This window comes from Taudactylus pleione, unplaced genomic scaffold (assembly GCF_031769625.1).
Source record: "Taudactylus pleione unplaced genomic scaffold, aTauple2 ptg000380l, whole genome shotgun sequence".
Taxonomy (NCBI): domain Eukaryota; kingdom Metazoa; phylum Chordata; class Amphibia; order Anura; family Myobatrachidae; genus Taudactylus; species Taudactylus pleione.
In genome coordinates this window covers 4644844-4663968 of record NW_028284781.1, presented here as the reverse complement: position 1 = coordinate 4663968, position 19125 = coordinate 4644844, and the positions used below count along the sequence as shown (strand labels likewise).

Genomic DNA, 19125 nt, shown 5'->3' with positions numbered 1-19125 from the left:
TGAATACTTTCCGGATGCACTGTATATGCATTTTATGTGACTTATGCAAACCCCCAACTACCTGGTGTATAGGGGTTAGAGAGTACATCACATTTATTTTTCTGTAAAAAGGGTTGCATTGTTTAACCCTACACTGGTTGTAGGTTACTTGCAAGTATTTCCCATGTCTCAGGACACTATCCCTGTGCTGATTTCATGTGAATCCTGTGCAGTTGGCCTCTCAGGATTTCATACAGGATGGACTGAGTGTTGATTGTTATACACCACAACAGTCCACTTCGCCAGCACCCGTTCAGGGGTCACCTTGAATGTCCTCCTGGTCTCAGGTTATGACTCAATTAGTGGACCGCTTATCAGCCCCCACACTGCCTCCCACTTTGGTTTACCCATAATGATTGCAGCCTGCTATGTTTCTTCTTCCCATACATCCTTCCTGGATGGAGGGTTATGTCCACTCAGTTCAGAATCTGGCTTTTAACATCTACCTATCTGCAGATGTTACAGGTGAATAAGGCATCAGCCGTCTAAGCATATATATAGACTGCACCATCTTCTCAGTCCACCCTGCTTTCAGATTCTGATACATCATCTAAGGAGACAGAGGATAAACTGGTTTCTCCCTTTGGGTCTATCTCGGAGAGTAGGAGCATCATTAATCAGTGGATGTTCCTCTAGCAGGGGCAGTTAATTTAATGCTCATTATAGAAGATGAAGTTCTGTCTCCTAAAGCCTAATAAACCTAATGTTCAGACACCAGAAGGTGAGTTAAGATGGATTCCCTCAATCTGAACAGCTCACTGAGCTAATGGGGAGAAGCATGTAACACTCCAGGTAAACTGTTCCAGATTCCAAAAAGACTAATGTCTTTTTACCCTCTCCCACAGGGAGAGTGCATTTGGTGGAAAATCCCCTTCCCTACTTGGGGATTCTTACAGGACACCTTCCTAAAGGGTTATTCTCCAGAAGGTTGTTTGCACAACTACCCCATCGGATCAAGGCCTTTCATACCCTGCCAAGTTCAGGGGTGTTAATCCTGGATTCCTTTAGCTAACAAGGAAAGAGTTATTACTCAGATTTGTTTTTGATTCAAAATCTAAATGGGTCTCTTCGCTCTATTCTGAATCGCTCAACAGGTTGATCCATGTTCCCAAGTTCCGTATGGAGACCCTACGGTAAATTATGCTGGCAATGGAACCTGGGGATTTCATGGTTCCCTGGATATTCAGATGCATATCTGCATGTACTTATTGCACTATTCCACAAAGGGTTTCTGAGTTTTGCTGTTCGTCAGCAACATTACCATTGCCCTTTGGTCTGTCCACAGCCCCTCGTGTGTTTACCAAGATAATAGCGGTCATACCTACTCATCTCAGAAGGAATCAGGATACTGCCGTACTTGGATGACCTCCTGATATTGGCAGTCTACAGAGATTTTACAACCATCTCCAGCTGACCACTGCCTATCTACAGGAGCAGGGCTGGATAATAAATTGGAAAGTCTTCTCTTTCTCCATCACAGCAGATGGTACATCTAGGGGAGCTACTGGTTTCCCTGGCACAAATGATCTTTCTACTAGTGGAAAAGTTTTCGGCTCTTCAATTGTGGGTGCGTAAATGCTCCGCAATCAGAGGGTATCCATTCACTCAGCAATGCAGGTACTGGGGTCCATGGTATCCATCTTCAACATGGTGGAATATGCTCAGTTCCATTCCAGGCCTCTACAAAAATTGATTATCTCCAGGCGGACGGACAGCATCATCTTATAAGGTTTCAGAGGAACCTTCTCACTCCAGAGGTTCGTCACTCCCTCCTGTGGTGCCTGAGAAAGGATCACCTAAACAAAGGGCGCCCATTCTGGATTCCAAATTGGGAGCTTCTCACCACGGATGCTAGACTATGCGGATGGGGGGCAGTGACAGGTCATCACATCTTTCAGGGAAGATGGACAAATCAAAAAAGCCATCTTCCATTAAACATTCTGGAACTGCGAACAGTATACAGAGCACTGATCATGGTACAGGAGCTGCTCCAGGGCAGGCCGGTCCAGTTCCAGTCCAACAGTGCGACTACAGTAGCCTACCTCAATCATCAGGGAGGCACTGTCAGTCTGGTTCTAGAAGTAGTTTGCTTCATTACCAGATCCTTTAGAATTTTTTTCCAAGGATTTTTGCGAGTTCAGCCTCCTTTTTGTTCCGCCGTTAGCACCGTGGGATTTGCCTTTGGTTCTTAAAGGGTTACAAGCTTCCCCATTTGAACCTTTGGACTCTGGATTTGAAGTGGTTAACAGCAAAGACACTTTTTTTTTTTTTTTCTTGCTATTCTGCTCGCAGAGTGTCTGTCTGATTTGGCAGCGTTCTCTTGTCACTCCCCATTTTTTATTTTTTCACCAGGATAAAGCTTTTCTTCATACATGGGAGGGTTACCTTCCTATGTTAGTGTCCCGTTTTCATGTGAATGAAGAAATTGTTGTTCCAGCTTTCCAGGCTCCAGACCTTTCTGTAGGTGAAGCCTCCCTGGATGTGGATCGTGCTCTCCGTATCTATGTGGAGCGTACAAACTCTGTTAGAAAATCAGTTGCTCTTTTTGTATTTTATGTTTTTCACAAACGAGGATGGCCAGCTAATAAGCAGACTCTGGCAAGATGGCTACGCATGACTATCTCTCAGATTTACACACAGGCTGATCTTCCTGTCCCAAGCACAGTGACTGCACATTCTACTCAGTCTGTAAGGCCATCGTGGGCATTTGGCTGTGGTGCCTCTGCTGAGCAATTGTGCAAGGCGGTAATGTGGTCTTCTGTTCACACTTTTCTTAGGTTCTACCCCTTTTCTACCACTTTTGCCTGTCATGATGCTTCCTTTGGGCGGATGGTTCTCCTTTCTGCTCAGGAGCGTCCCCACCCTTAGGGGAGCTGCTTTAGGTCATCCCCATGGTATCCCTGTGGATCCCTATAGACCCCAAAGAAGAAAATTTAGAGTTATGGTAGACTTACCTAGATAACTCCTTTTCTTCGACGTCCACAGGGCACTCACCCTGATGCACCTGGCTTCATTGGGTTATATTCTTTCTGTCACAGATTCCCTTATCTTATGTAAGTGTTTCTGGTGTATGATTGTTCTTCCTTCTCCTCTTTCCTTCTCCTGCATTGAGGCTTGTTAGCTAAACTGAAGTCCTATGGCTAGGGGCGGGGTATATATGGGGAAGGACCCGGGGCATTCTGGGAGCAGAAGCTTTAACTGTTTGGTGCCTGGTCTTCCAACCATAATATCCCTATGGTATCACTATGGACCCCGAAGAAAAGGCGTTATCTAGGTAAGCCTACCATAACTCTAATTTTCTGCTCGCCACCTCAGGTTTCCTTGAGCAGAACTGTGTCTAACCTCGGCTATCTGTGCAGAACGGACCACTACTTAATTGCTCCATCCCATTAGTTTTGGGGGCGATATAATTGTTTATCGCTCCCTTCTAAAGTGACCTGGAGCTCTTCAATTGTTTGTCCACCCCGTCAAACGCTGGTCACACGCCTCCATTTTTGTGTTGTATTGCATAGAATTAGCCGTGTTAAGCACTCGTGACTAAGTCCATAATCCTGATTTTACACTTATTTCTGTGGGTGCAAGCAGGAATCCATGATAAGTGCATCCTCAGGTCTGGGTGCCCAATTCAATTGAATAGCTCCTGGTTGCTTTAGGCAAGAGCGATAAACAATTGAAACTTTCTCTATAAAAGGCTTTAGTTGGTCTTAATTAATAATGTAATATCTCTCATATAGCCACTGGCAAGGTTAGTTTTCCCCTCAAAGTCTTCCATGGATACAAAAGTGTGTTATGTTATTTTTGTGGAACTAGCAAATGAAACCGTTGCGTTTCGGCAAGACAGGTCTAGTCCAGTTATCTTAGGAAATTGAATAAACAGCAATGTGTAGTATATCTTTAGGTTTAATGGTAAAATATAAAGTTTAAAATTAAAATTGATATATGATCTCATATTTGAACTTTTCAGTGTATTTCTTGAGAAAACTTTACCTGATTATTTAGGTTTTTTTTGTGTTTTTTCACTGATACATTCTGTATTCCACAGGGAAATGTAAATACACAGTACAATTATTTGTGCCAGTGAGGGCTGCTACTTTTGTGCCCATTTCATTTACATGGCAATCCCAATTCACATAAGTCTGACCGCTGGATGTGAACACAGGGGAAGTGTCCAGGATTTAGGTGTAAATGTATCAAGCCTTCTAAAGAGTGGAGCAGTTGCCCATTGCAACTAATCAGCATCTATAGGTGCATACACACGGTCAGATATGTCAGATGAACGACTATGAATGGAAATCGTCCAAAACTGACTGCAAACACTTCAGATGTCAGATATCGTTATCTGACACACGAGAACGCGCATCATTCATCGTTGCACATGTCAGATTTTTCTTTGAGATATGAACAATTGAATCATTTTTAAAATAGTTATTATTCAGATCTGAGTAATAATCTGACCGTGTGTATGCACCATAACATTTATCACATACATTCTCCATAAATGGTAGAAGCTAATTAGTTGCTTTGAGCAACTTCTTCCTTGTCCACTCTTTAGAGCATTTTATCCATCTCCCCCTTAGTTATATTGTGGTTGGTGTGTAAGTTGTTTCTAGTGAGCTGATGAGCGGCATTCTCCAGTTGTTCCCAAAATATAACGGCCTTCCATTGTGTGCAGGTGACGTAAAGTTAAAGCGACTGTGTTGGGCTCCATGCCTGCTATATTGGCTTTGCCACCACATCAGATATTTCACATGTTTAAGAACTAGCATAATACAGAGCAGTCCTGTGGTCTCACACAGACCTCAGGGCTAGTGGATGCTGCCATACCTCCTGTAGAACAGTATGGATAAGTCAGTTTGGCAGCTTGGGTTGTGTGACTGCATTGTCCTTGTCACTCAGATGCCCAGTTAGCTATAACTCTGTCATGTGGAATGCAGCCTAAATAAAAGGGATTTCTGAATGTCTAATGCTCTCCCAAGTAAGCTGAGGTGCACGTGGGAGGCCCCACCCTTTGTGTTGAGATTTTATGCCTACACATTGGGGATAGAACTCTGCCATCAGCTATTCAATTAGTGTTGCTGCCCCGCACAGTAAGCCGCAGGGGGTTCACTTAAGGCAGAGACTTCCTCGCAGGCTCAGAAGCTGCAAGAATATAAATCTTTTTTTAATTGCACCATTTGTGGCTTACCGCATAGCATAACCCGTACATTCTGGGCACTTAACCCGTAAACTATGGGTCAACGCACATTAATTGAATAGCTCCGGTCGTTAAACCCAAAGCTTAGGTTTGCAGTGAACATTATGGCTAATTGAATCTGCCCCACTGAGTGCAGTAGTGTTTAGTAGGGGGGGGTCACATTTTGTATAGAAAGACCAGGCTGATGGATGTTAAATATTACGTTATCTGTTTCTCCCTTGCAGGTTGCTTGATTGTCGGATGTTTGACGTGTGACGTATGTGGGCTTCTGGGCTCTACATCTCTTTAGTGCATCTATTGGAAAGCTTCTAGCCGCTATAAAAGCAGATACAGCTGAAGAGCAAGGTAAGAGAACTGAATACTGGCTGTCTGGTCAGGTGGTGTGTATGTAATACACGGCTGGTACCCTGTCTTACTCTCACTTTGCAGTTTACCCACCATTCTGCACCCGTGTTATACTGTCCTGCCCCTAAGAAAAGAGTCGTTACATGAATGTTTGTTGAAAGTATTGTAGTCTCTGCTATGCACTGTACCCATCACTTACTGTATATAAATGAAGGCTATTTCCAATGGTAAGGTGCTTACTCTGGCATTTTATTATTGCATAGTTCCACCTTTGCTATTTATATTAATGTAATTTTCAGCATAGGGTAGGAAGTGCAATGTTCTCCGCAGGCTGTTTTTTGCAGGTGCACCACCCGGCAAGAACCAGCCTACCACCCGGCACTTTGGGAGCCTGCAAGTGGGGACAGTATCTGGTAGCTGAATAAAAAGACCAGACCCTACAGACTTTGCAGCTTTTTCATAATCAAACAACTGGGCCTCTATTAAGAAGAGGAGAATTTATAGATAAAATGTTATTTCAAGTTTTAACTCATAAGGTCAGGGTTTAAAACATTTTATTATTGTGAGGGGTCCCCACTCGGCTACTTCTTGGTGCCACCCAGATGGAAACCTTTTCTGGGGAGAGCACTGAAGTGGTATTTACACAATGGGGCTGATGCAGTGTGGGTACTGCTCCAGATTGCGTAGGGCAGAGGTTCCCAAACTCCGCCATTACAGTCCAGGTTTTATGGATATCCATACTTGAGTCCAGATGGTTAAATCAAATTTGCTGAAGTACTAATTAAGTCACCTGTTCTAAAGCATGGATATCCTTAAAACCTGGACTGTAATTGTGGAATTTGTGAACATCTGCCGTAGGTTCATATGTGCCTTTACAGACCAGCGCATATAAAACCTTAGTACCGGAAAGGGACGTTCTCATTCAATTAATATGAAGAAAGGGTGTGTTTATGTAACTATGGCACATGCAGATTAGCAATTGTGCCCTTATGCTCCCTTTAGGTGGTAAGTGCACACTGGTGACGATATGTTGTAAGCGGGCACATATGCTGCCAACGTGGAAGTGTTATCCTCTTGAGATGTGTATTGCTCTGCATACCTGTAGAAATACTCTGCTGTTGCATAATTTGTACTGCCAATCTGCATCGGTCCCAATGTGAGTAAACGGCATTATTGTACCCTGGCCTCCTCATAAAAATTTTTTATGGGTGGTTGAGTTTTTGCTTTTAAAATGTCTAATCTTAAATGTATTCGAGTATCATTTGTTATGGCGCTTACACACGGTCAGATTTGATGAACGATTTTTACAATGATTTGAATGATTTCATGAACGATTTCTGACAGTATTAAAATGAATGAGATCGTCAAAATCTGACTGCAAACACAGTCTATGTCAGAGATCGTTATCTGACATGCGGGAACGTGCATCGTTCGTCGATGCATGCCCTACATGTCAAAGATATGAACGATTGAACAATTTTTTTTCAATCGTTATTGTTCATATCTGATAAGAAATCTGACTGTGTATGCACAATTAGTCATTCAATACATGTTTAGTAAAACCATTGGATACATGTAATTTTCACTTCATTAGGATTCCCTGCATGTAGTGGTTTTCTCTACATTTTGCTGCTCTCAGATAATGGGGCAGACTCAATTCAGCGCTTATAGGGAGCTCCCAGAGCTATTTAATTCAGCGTACTATTAGGGCGAGTAAATAATTTTTCCTCGCAACCTCCTGAGGGTGCGAGAAGAAATCCGACTAAAGTGTTGGCCATGAGGCTGTTTTCCGGCTCAGGCCCATATTATTAGCCGCGAAAAGTCAGAATCTGCGAAAAAGTATCGCCGATTGCAGCTTTTCGCCAGGCGGAAAGTTATCTCTGTATTCAATTGCAAACTCATTTTGTGTACGCGAAAACGCAATGTAATAGGCAAAAAATATTCGCCTATGAATAGGTGATGAAAAAAAGTGCAAAATCACTAATTTGGGGTGCAAAGGTGGGGAAACCACTCTGCACCCTTGGGACAGCCCCCCAAAGGATTACTGCATCAGAAAAAACCCTAAAAAAAATAGGAACACCCCAAAAAATTACTTAGAATAAGTGGGCAAATAAGTGCAAGTGGGGTACAAACTTAAAAACTAGCGAAAGACTTTTGGGGGGCCTGCAAGGAGGGGTGGGTGAGGTGTTGTTGTGATTGCAGGTGCTTGCTGCAAATGTTTTTTTTTTTTTTTTTTTTATATTTTTTTAATTTTTTTTTTTTAAACTTTAGCGACTTTAAACCATGCTTGCGCCAGTTTTCAAGTACCCCATTTTTGACAGGAATACTTATTTTCACCCAAAAACCTGCTTAATGCTATTCTTCACCACTTGTGCAAAGATGCGAATTAGAAGAAATTGACAGACTTTAATTACCCCAAATAGCTTTATTAAGGCTACTCAGGGGCATGTTCATCAATCCCCAAAGTTAGTGCATCTTTTAGGGGGTTTCAGGCTCATTTCCCCAATTCCGACAGCACTTTTCGCCTAGTTTGCATACACTGGGTTGCATTTTCGTGTGGTTTGGAATTGAATAGGGCGAATCACGGGGCCGCATACGCTAAGTTTCCGCAGCTAAAATACGCGATGTAGGCGAAAGTCCGGCAGGCGAAAAAGTATCGTGGGTGCGAAACTAATTGAATACAGGCCTAAGCGTGGCGCTAACAGCCTTGCAGCCAGTTCTCGCGACTAAACACCCAGTTAAGGTTGCAAGAACCGGCATTCTCCGACTTAACTTGCAACTGTCGGACTAAACAATGCAAGGAATTGAAGAGCTTCGGGACCATCCCAATGGCCTTGTAAACATGGCCTTCAGTAGCATTTTTGGCTGATGACGGATCATGCACTAGTTGCAGTGTTTTGGAGCACTCTGCTTGAACATCATGAATTGAATTCCTCCCATTTGACAAACTCTGACATGTTGCTGTTAATTGTTTTTAAATCTAATCTGTGTGACCTCTCTTCTTGATGCTAAATATTAAATGTAAACATGCCTCCAAACACCCCGATTGATTTACATGCAATATTTGTAAACCAGTGTGGATTTAAAAAAAAAAAAAAAAAAAAGCTGTATCTAGCCGTTATATAGAGGAAGCTCTGTGAGGTAAATGAAGTGTGTGTGTGCCTGTATCTTCATGACCGTCTGCATGAGATTATAACCTCTCAATAATCTGTATGCTGGGTGTTCTCAAGACTTTCACTTGAGAATACTGTGCTTTTTGGGGCCTTTTAATGGAGTGAATATAGCTAGTCTTGCAGTATATGTTTATGAAGCCGGTGGACGGAATGCCAACCGCTGTCTTGTAGACTACTTAATCCCGGCAAGGGTAAAATGACCTCTAGATCTAGACGCCTGTCATTTTACCGACGCCGGAAGACTGGCGCCCGGCATCCCGATCGAATGTATGCCGGATGCAGACAACCGCGCGGGGGCGGGTTATGTTTAGGGCTCCCAGGGGGGACTTAGGGTTAGGCACCCCCTCGCGGGACTTAGGTTTAGGTGGCAGGGAAGGGGGGGGTTAGGTTTAGGAAACGGGGGGGAGGTTAGGGTTAGGCACCCTAAAGGAGGGTTAGGGTTAGGGGGTAAAATTTGGTTAGTTTATACTTACCTGGGGGACGATCAGGATTTCCTCCTCTGTCGGGCTGCCGCTGTCGGGATCATACAGATTTCAGTCTTGCTCCCACCAGTTGCCTGCTTGGTATCCTGTGGCTGCCAGATAAGTGCAAAAGCTTATCCATTCTCCAGCCAACGTGCCTATCAAGGCAACAACTTTTCCGTATTGTCATTTTGTGTTCCTCGCACGCTGTTTTGCCCGCTGGCACATTTTTATTGAAGTTAGACAAATAGACTGAGGAGTGCTAGGATATATTCTTTATATATATCTCTATATAGCCTTGTGTCTCCTAGCGCACCTCCCCCGCCCCGCACGCTGCCTTTATCCATAGCAAATGATCAAGAAGAACTAGCCGTCACCATGAACGAGGTGTTCCTGCTGCATCATAACCACACACCCATAAGGAAGCGGTTCTGGGTCCTGGTGCAGGAATTCTGTTGGTGGTTGCAGCTAAATCTCATTTGACTCAGGGGTCTATTTACTAAGCCTTGGTTGGAGATAAAGTGAACTGCCATGTCTACTGCCATGTCATAGGCTGTGTTTGAAAAATGACAGGAGCTAATTGTTTGGGACTTTATCTCCGTTCACTTTATCTCCATCCAAGGCTTTTTAAATTCTGCCTTCTCCTACTGAGGGGTTTAACAGGTGGTTACTAATGGTGAGAAGAGACGCCTATACCCTCCGACAGGTGACCAGTGTGGCTCATCTGGGCACATATACCTTTTTTAGAGGGTTCATTATAGTAACTGCCAGAAGCAAATGCTGAGATTGCAGACAGGATATTTTACTTGTTGATCATGACAGTCTGGATTTTATTAACCATTTATATTTAAAAAGGGACTAATAAAAATTGCAGTTAGAATGTATAAAATGAGCGAACAAGTAGGATAATTGCAAAATTGAATCTGACTACATTGCATTTAGTTGAACGGTTTTCTCGGGCCGTAAAATGACTACACATGGTGAGGCTTCCATGAAAAATAAATATGCAAAGTAAAAGAAAATGTTAATTTATAGAAATAAAAAAATAGTCCTGGAGAATGTAAAATGGTGTTACTGTACATCGTGACTGATATTACGGAGTGGACAATTCAGTGAACAGTTCCTCCAGTTTCATTCGCAGTTGTGACGAGTGCATATTTGACGAAATTGTTTCCTCCTCTTTGCAATACCTTTAATAGCCGAGATTGCATTGTAACTTGTAAGGTGTATTTAGGCGCATCTCCAACTTGTCTGGCTCCAAGTATGAGACTGAATTATCTATCAGGAGAAGAAAAAAAAAATATAGGAGAAGAAAGCAAAGAAGAGCAAAGCTAGTGATGTTTGAAGAAAAGAAAGTTATTGAAATATGAAAGCTAACATATATATCCAGGTTGTTATACTGTAGTTACGGCCAGCCGATGTGTAGCTTATGTGACTATTATGTGTACGGCTGGGTGTGATATGATTTACCGCCGGACATGAGCCCGGCGGTTGAAATCCCGACACCAGCACGCCGAAGACTGCAGATCCCGACGGAGTTAAGTAACCTATCTAACCCTCCCCTTCCCCAGCCACCCCTCACCCCCCCCCGCCACCCGCCAGGGAATAACCCTACCCACCCCCCAGGGGTGCCTTAAACCTATGCTTATATGACTACTATGTGTACGGCTGGGTGTGATATGATTTACTTCCGGACGTGGACGCCCAGCAGGCCGAAGAGCGCAGATCCCGACGGAGTTAAGTGACCTATCTAACCCTCCCCTCTCCCCCCTCTAACACTAACCCCCCCCTGTGCCTAACCCTAACACTACCCCCCTGTGCCTAACCCTAACACCCCACCCCCTGTGCCTTACCCTAAACCCCCCAGTGAATAACCCTAAGCTCCCCCCAGGGGTGCCTTAAACCTATGCTTATGTGACTATTATGTTTACGGCTGGGTGTGATATGATTTACTTCCGGATGTGGGCGCCCAGCGGTTGAAATTCCAACACCAACATGCCGAAGAGCGCAGATCCCGACTGAGGTAAGTAACCTAATTAACCCTCCCCTCTAACCCTAACCCTCCCCTCTAACCCTAACCCTCCAAGGGGGGGTGCCTAATCCTAGGTCCCCCCCGGGAGCCCTTATCCCCCCTCCCGCTGCTGCTGTCAGCTCGTGACGCCCGGCTTCCCTTCGTTATCTGAGTCATGTATGAAAGGCTGGTCTATCCTGGTCACCTCTAAGCCTCTAAGTATAATGGCTAGTGTGGCTGCAAGTGGAGTCCTCAGTAACTTCTGATTTTGAAAGAGAGGGTGCATGTTGTGGTGAGTTTGGCTGGAGCTTCAGTGACCGAGGCAAGTTTTCACTGTTGTAGAAGTAGTCATGAGTTATGGCTCCATACACTAGCGACGGATTGTCGCGATACGGAGATGCTGGGATGCAGGATCGGTGAAATTCAACATGTTGGATTTCACTGATTTGCAGATCACTATCAAAATATGATCATGATTTACAAATAGGTGAAATTTAACATGCATTACATCGATCCTCTGGATCCCGGAACATTGATGGCTGACAGTCAGCATTTCCGACCAGCGGATCCAATCACAGGCCTAGTTTTATTTAAGGTGACCAATCTGTTTTAGCATTTCCCACTTCTTTACTTCTATCTCGCCAAAATCTCTGTAGTTTCAGAATCCCACACCCTATTACATATGTCCCATAGCTGCAATAATTAGATGTGTAAGGCCGAACAGACCTGTCAAATGACTCCAAGTTTCAGCTTTTGGTGTCACCAGCCTTTTTCACTGAGTAAGGTACCCTGGTGCTGTTGTAGTACCTATCACACCCCACTGTATATATGGCAGTTAAAGTGATGCAAAGAGTACAGGCTATATAGAGCTGTGGAGGAAGGTGATCTTGTCCGATCAGTCATCCTTCACCATGAAGTGTGGCAACTTAAATAATCTTACAGCCTTTCCTGTAGCATGGGTTGGTGCAGCCATTACCTTAAATACACCAAGCAGGTCATGTATTCAGTATTTTATTTCTTCTTCAGGGTCCATAGGGATCCACAGGGATACCATGGGGATATTATGGTTGGAATACCAGGCACCAAACAGTTAAAGCTTTTGCTCCCCGAATGCCACGGGTACTCCCCATATATACCCCGCCCCTAGTCATTGGACTTCAATTAAGATGCATGTACTGTGACTCCATCTACCTCCACCATGCCACAACATCAGTGATTGTGCTGGTGATTTTGGCAGGTCGCGGCTGATCTTAGCTAGCAGCAATGCTGCGACCTGGACTGCATCGGATGTTCGGAGATGTCAGATAAGGCGATTCCTTGCTTTTGGTGTCAGACTCACCAGAAGCCGCTGCTGTCAGGGCCCGGGAATGTCCGCATCCTCACTACACCAGCCGGGGCCTTATCGTCTGACACCGGGGTTTTGCAGCAGATGCTATCTGTTGCCACTAGGCCAGCGTACCTGCCTGGTTAACGCAGCTTAGAGGAGGTAGGCGCTACCCCGGCAGCTTCTCACCCGACCCAGACGCAGTCCCTACGAAGGGTTTCGTGCGTCTGGGTTGCTCCGTCTACCCTCCATGTGTATATGAGACGCTCGTGGTCCGTGCTCAGTGTGCCCTGTAGCTGTTGGTCTCAGGAGGTCTGGGTCAGTCTACGTGTATACCTCTCCCGTGGTTAAGGTATATGGTGCTCTATGTCCTACCATTCCTTTGCGTTGCTGTAGTTGATTTAGAGCCGATTGTAATTATATTACATATGCATTGCATGTGACTGTTTGCTAGCTGCTGATTTGACAGTCTTTTATTTCTAAAGGTGTGTATCCACTAGCAGATAGTGGAACGACAGTATGATTACAACATTGTAGTCGTACAGTTGTTCCTCATCCCCTGTAGTGCCTACACTGAACGATATGTTATTCAGTGCAGGCATCCTCCCTCATCCCCGAACATGCCCAATCTGTCGTTATCGGCAGATTGACCGGCATGTTCTGGCGATGATTGATGTCGAAAACGACCAGCGGGAGCGTGCATTACTGGTCTTTTTCAACATTTTCATGCCCGATTTGTGAACGATTAATGAGCAATTGAAGGATAACTGTCGTTATCCTTCAATCGCTCATTTTAATTGCCTAGTGGATAGGCGGCATTAGTCTGTCAATTGTAATGATCACTGTTTTCTCTACATTCTCTTGGGGTGGAGGTTTCTTTCCGAGTACTTCACATTCAATAAGATTTTGCGAAGGCTGTCACATAGCATTTCAATTGTTGCCTTTACTTTGAACATGTCAAAAGATAAAGGGAAACAGGAGGGGGAGCAGCCTGTGCTGGTTCCATGTAAATCACCTACGGTTTATGTGTCCTCTCAGGAGTTAAAGGATGGTTTGTGTTGTCTGTTATAAAGAGCCACCTCACCAGTCTAGTTTACCTGTCCCTGGACATGAGCCATCTTGGGTTTCCTCTTTTTCCCTGGTTATGATGAAGGTTGTGGATCGTATGGCTGCTCCCACGATAACTGCTTGGATGGGGTGTCCACGGTATGCTATGTTTGCACCCGCAATGCATCCTTCACGGAAGGATGTTTATGGCCATTCTAGTCAGAGTATGGCACCATCTAATGTTGATAACAGACCGGTAGTGGCCTAAGCGCAAGTTATCTTTCTATCAATCTGCCCAACATATGGATTCAGACACATAATCGGGAATCAGATGATGCACAGGGTTCCTCTCCAGGATCTAGTTTTGGGGAGAAGGATCATCCAACCGCGGTAGATATTCCTTCTTTGGTGAGGGCAGTTAGATCAGTCCTAGATATTCAGGATGATGAACCAACTCTCATAGTAAGAAGGCTCCAGTGTTTAATCACCACCGGAAGGTGGTCTAAACTGAGTTTCCTGTATCTGAACAGCTTACAGAGCTTATCGAGGAGGCATGGGTTAACCATGATAAACAATTTTATGTGAATAAAAGCATAACAGCATTGTATCTGTTCCCACCTCCTGTATGTACAAAGTGGGAGGTACCGCCTACTGTGGATGCTCATGTAACACATTTAATCAGAAATGCTACATTGCCTATCCCATCAGCATCTTTGCTGTAGAATTCCACAGATAAAAAGATTGAAGCATGTCTTAAAGCAATATTTCATCATCTGGAGCGTCCAGCTATGACTGGAGCCTAGGTAGCCAAAGCTGTTGAAGAATGGATATGGGGCATTGGAAGATTCGCTACCAGAGAATAGATGAAGATCTCTCACATATGGGAAGCAGCTTCGGATCTGAAGGGCTGCAGTGGATGCTTGAATTTTAGCTTCTAGGGCATTAGCAGCATCAATAGTGGCACGCAGGGCCCTTTGGTTAAGATCTAGGAAAGCTGATACAGGATCAAAGAGGGTGCTGAAAGTCTTGCCTTTCAATAGAAAGGTACTTTTTGGAGCAGAGTTGGATAATATAATCACTACTCTGACTGCTTCAAAATCTGCAGGTCTGTCATCCAAAGTCAAATACTAAATCTAGGCAGGTTTCCTTTCAGTCTTCCTCTAGGCCAACTAGTTTTCGCAAGTCTAAGCGACAAACTAAGAGGTCTGGTTCAGCAAGACATCCAGCTTCTAAGCCGGACTACAAGCCCTCTGCCTGATGGAGCGGGACTCTTCCTGGGGGATCCCAGGGTTGGAAGCCAACTTAATCAGTTTGTGGATTGTTGGCATCAAACAGATGCCTGGGTTTGAGAAGTGGCCTCTCAGGGGTATGCCCTCACTTTCAAGAGGCATCCTCTCCAGAAGTTTTTTTTGCACAGATCTCCCATCAGATGCGGACAAGGCCTTAGCTTTTCAGGGAGCCATTCACTCCCTGCTACAGGAAGGGGTAATAGTCCCATTTCCTATGTCTCAACAAAGAATGGGTTATTATTCCAATCTGTTTCTGGTTCAGAATCCGAATGGGGCTTGTCGCCCTATACTAAATCTAAAAACACTCAACAGGTTTATCCATCTACCCAAGTTTCGTATGGAAACTCTCCGGTCAATTATTTTGGCAACGGAGCTGGAGGATTGCATGATTTCCCTGGACATTCAGGATGCATATCTGCATGTTTCTATTATACCATCCAACCAACAATTCTTAAGATTTGCTGTCCTTCAGCAACTTTACCAATTTCAGTCTCGACTCTTTGGCCCATTTCCAGGGTACTCGCTTTTCTTCAGGCAAGATTAGACAAAGGTCTACGCCTGGCAACTTTGAGAGTGCAGGTTTCTGCACTGTCAGATGGTTCCAGAAGTAGATTGCTTCATTACCAAATGTTAGAATTTTTCTTCCAAGGACTTTTGTACCGTGGGATTTGTCTTTTGGTTCCTAAAGGGTTACAAGCTTCCCCATTTGAACCTTTGGACTCTGTGGATTTAAAGTGGTTCACAGCAAAAACAATTTGTCTTCTTGCTATTTCTTCTGCTTGCAGAGTCTCTGATTTGGCAGCGTTCTCTTGTCGCTCCCCATTTTTTATTTTTCACCATGGTAAAGCTGTTCTTCATACAAGGGAGAGTTACCTTCCTAACGTAGTGTCCCTTTTTCATGTGAATGAAGAAATTGTTGTGCCAGCTTTTCAGGCTCCAGACCTTTCTGTAGGTGAAGCCTCCCTGGATGTAGTTTGTGCTCTCCGTATTTATGTGCAGCGTACAAACTGTTAGAAAATCAGATGCTCTTTTTGTATTCTATGGTTTTCACAAACTAGGATGGCCAGCTAATAAGCAGACTCTGGCGAGATGGCTACGCATGACTATCTCTCAGGTGCACAGACAGGCTGATCTCCCTGTCCCAAGAACAGTGACTGCACATTCTACTCAGTTTATAGGGCCATTATGGACATTTAGCTGTGGTGCCTCTGCTGAGCAATTGTGCAAGGTGGCCACGTGGTCTTCTGTCCACAGTTTTCTTAGGTTTTATGCCTTTGATACTTTTGCCTCTCAGGATGCTTCCTTTGTGTGACAAGTTCTCTTTTCTGCTCAGGAGCGTCCCCACCCTAGGGGATCTGCTTTAGGACATCCCCATACTATCCCCATGTATCCCTATAGACCCCGAATAAGAAAATTAGAGTTATGGTAGACTTGCCTAGATAACTGTTTTTCTTTGAGGTCCACAGAGTACCCACCCTGACACACCTGGCTTCATTGGGTTATATTATTTTGGTCACAGATTCCCTTATCTTCTGTAACTGTGTTTCTGTATCATTGTTCTTCCTTCTCCTCTTTCCTTCTCCTGCCTTGAGGCTTGTTAACTAAACTGAAGTCCCTACGGCTAGGGGCGGGGTATATATGGGGGAGGACCCGGGGCATTCTGGGAGCAGAATCTTTAACTGTTTGGTGCCTGGTCTTACAAACATAATATCCCTGTGAACCCTATGAACCTTGAAGAAAAGGAGTTATCTAGGTCTACCATAACTCAAATTTTCTGTCTGTGGAAATGGGGGATAATTACTGACCCAGCACAATAGATTACCTATTCTGTGCATGATTAAAGAAATCCAGAACTCATGACCACTTGTTACTTGATAACCTTTGGCATAGAACAGGGGTGGGCAATAAGAAATCCTAAAGCTGCTGTTGAACTACACATTCCAGCATTCCCTGCCACTGTTTTAGCATGTCCTGATAGTAAAACTGTGGCACGGCATGCTGGTATGTATAATCTCACAGCAGCTGGAGGGCTGCTTATTGCCCACTTCTGGTTTAGGAAGTAAAGGTCATCCGTACTTAATAGTATGGAGCACATTCTCACCCAATGTTGCAGCATTTCTTTAATGACATGGAGGGCATATTGAAAACTTCCACAGAGCATGCGATAACCCATCCTTTGGTGTATTGACTTTCTAGTGGAACTATTGGGCTACATTCCTCCTGCACAATTCCAAACATTGGTAGACTGTGTGCCAAGGTACACAGAGGACATACTGACTGCATGTGCGGGCCCAGCACCACACTACGTGTTTTATTGGGACGACTTTTTTTTTTTTTTTTACCTGTGTACATTTTATTTTGCCAGTAAGGTGACTATTATTAGAAGAACACTTCATTAAGCGTTAAATGTGCATCCCCTAAATAGATGTATTGCCTGGTTAGAACAGAAAATGTGCTGTAAAAGGCTCTTTTGTTTTTCACTAATAGACCAATGTTACTGAATCGGATTTGAAGGTTTCAGATTTCTTTAGGCAGTATGCTTAGTTTGTGTCTGTGTTCCTAAAAGAATTATTGCTGTCAATTGTCTATACAATGACATCACTATTTAAGCTCAGAGTTGATGGCAAAAGCAAGCAAGTTTCCGCAGCAGAAACTAACCTCTCCCTGCCAGCACAGGTCAGTGAAGCTGACACACGCTATTAGAAGCCAAGCCTTGTGTCATGAGTTTATTTTATCTTGTGCGACCTGTTCTGCATTATCTGAGCAGGAGGGATAGATGCATCATGCTTTGCCTGGGCTCTGTATTGCATGTGGCTAGAACCTGATCAACAACTATGTGGGTAACGTTAAAGGAGCCTATGGGAACCTTACTTCCAGATTTATTTGGGATAAAGACTTTTAAACGTTGATTATCGAACAAATGGCTTGCTTTTTAGCTATTTCTTTGTCTAAAAGCCCTTCTTAGCTGCAAATATGTGGACAGAGCAATTTCATTGGGCAGCATCCTGTGACTCAGTGTGAGACGTCTTCCCTGATTTTCTGTAGAGCCACTAAATAGATTTACTGTACTGTAATATCAAAACCTCTGCACCACTGATATGAATGATAGGGATGTAGTCACAATCCCAACAGCGGAATGCCGGCTAGAGATATATGATGGGCGTCGAAATACCGATGCCTATCATAACCCTATCGCCGGGACGCCATCCTGAACGAAGGTAAGTCCGGGATGCCCTTAGCATTAGCCGGGCGTGGGGGAGAGAGGATTAGGTTTAGGGAATCTAGCGGGGTTAGGTTTTGGGGGGGAGATTAGGGTTAGGCACCCCTCTCGGGACTGTTAAGTTTAGAAAGCGGTAAGGGGGAGGGGGGGTTGGGGGTTATGGGGGGGGTATATGGTTAGGCACCACTAAGGGAGGGTTAAAGGGGGTACCGGGGAGGTTAGGGTACTTACCTGCCACTGTCGGCATTTCAATCCCATTCCGAATTATACTGGCTGTCGGGTAGGAGGTCCAACTTTTCCTCCAACAGAGGTGGACCCTATTTTATAATGCATCTTGTTATATCACTAACTAGATCAGTAAATTTACCCATAGTTGGGGCATAACTTTTATCTGCAATTTGTGTGCAGCTAGATGATTACTTTTAGGGCCATACACACAATGACTTGTGGCCATTTTGGTCTTAGACAGCCATATAATGCCATGGTAAAAAAAAGCTGATGGTGACGGTAGCATGATCTTGACTTGACATAATCTTCTATATACATTTACTCTGCTATCGAATACAAGCTGCTGTTCTCTGGTAACCATTTTAGATTTAGGGCTTATTTAGAAAAGCTAGAAAATTGGGTTAAAATACATAAAAAAAATAATTATTTGCGAACTAGGAGGTTTAACATTCTTTTTACAATACTACATATTCTACTGGTTGTGTGCATTAAAACATCTTTTAACTTTTCAGGCTTTGTCACCTTTGGATTGGTGTAAGATATTTTGTGCAGTGTCTTCAATAGTTTTTTTTTTTTTTTTTTGCTGACTATTTTGGCTCTAGTACCGTGCTTAGGGTTTGTCCATGTTTTCTTGGACAAATCACACCTACCCCTTGTAGCAAATAAATATGATTAATACAGGCCTGGAGCGTAATTTTGTTACTTTGCTTTTAGTCTTTATATATAAAAAAGTACTCTCTTTACAGAATATTAACCGACCACTGCTAAAAGTCCATTGTTGCCCCTTGCAAGTT

The 19125-nt window shown here is 43.9% G+C and overlaps 1 protein-coding gene across 1 annotated transcript in view; it reads left to right on the top strand.

Moving 5' to 3' along the window:
* LARP4B (La ribonucleoprotein 4B) overlaps window positions 1–19125 on the top strand; it is a 102073-nt gene that overhangs the window by 31507 nt on the left and 51441 nt on the right. Inside the window, exon 2 of the mRNA XM_088445443.1 lies at window positions 5458–5578. The gene's annotated coding sequence lies outside the window, so the exon portion shown is untranslated. The remainder of the gene's footprint in view (window positions 1–5457; window positions 5579–19125) is intronic.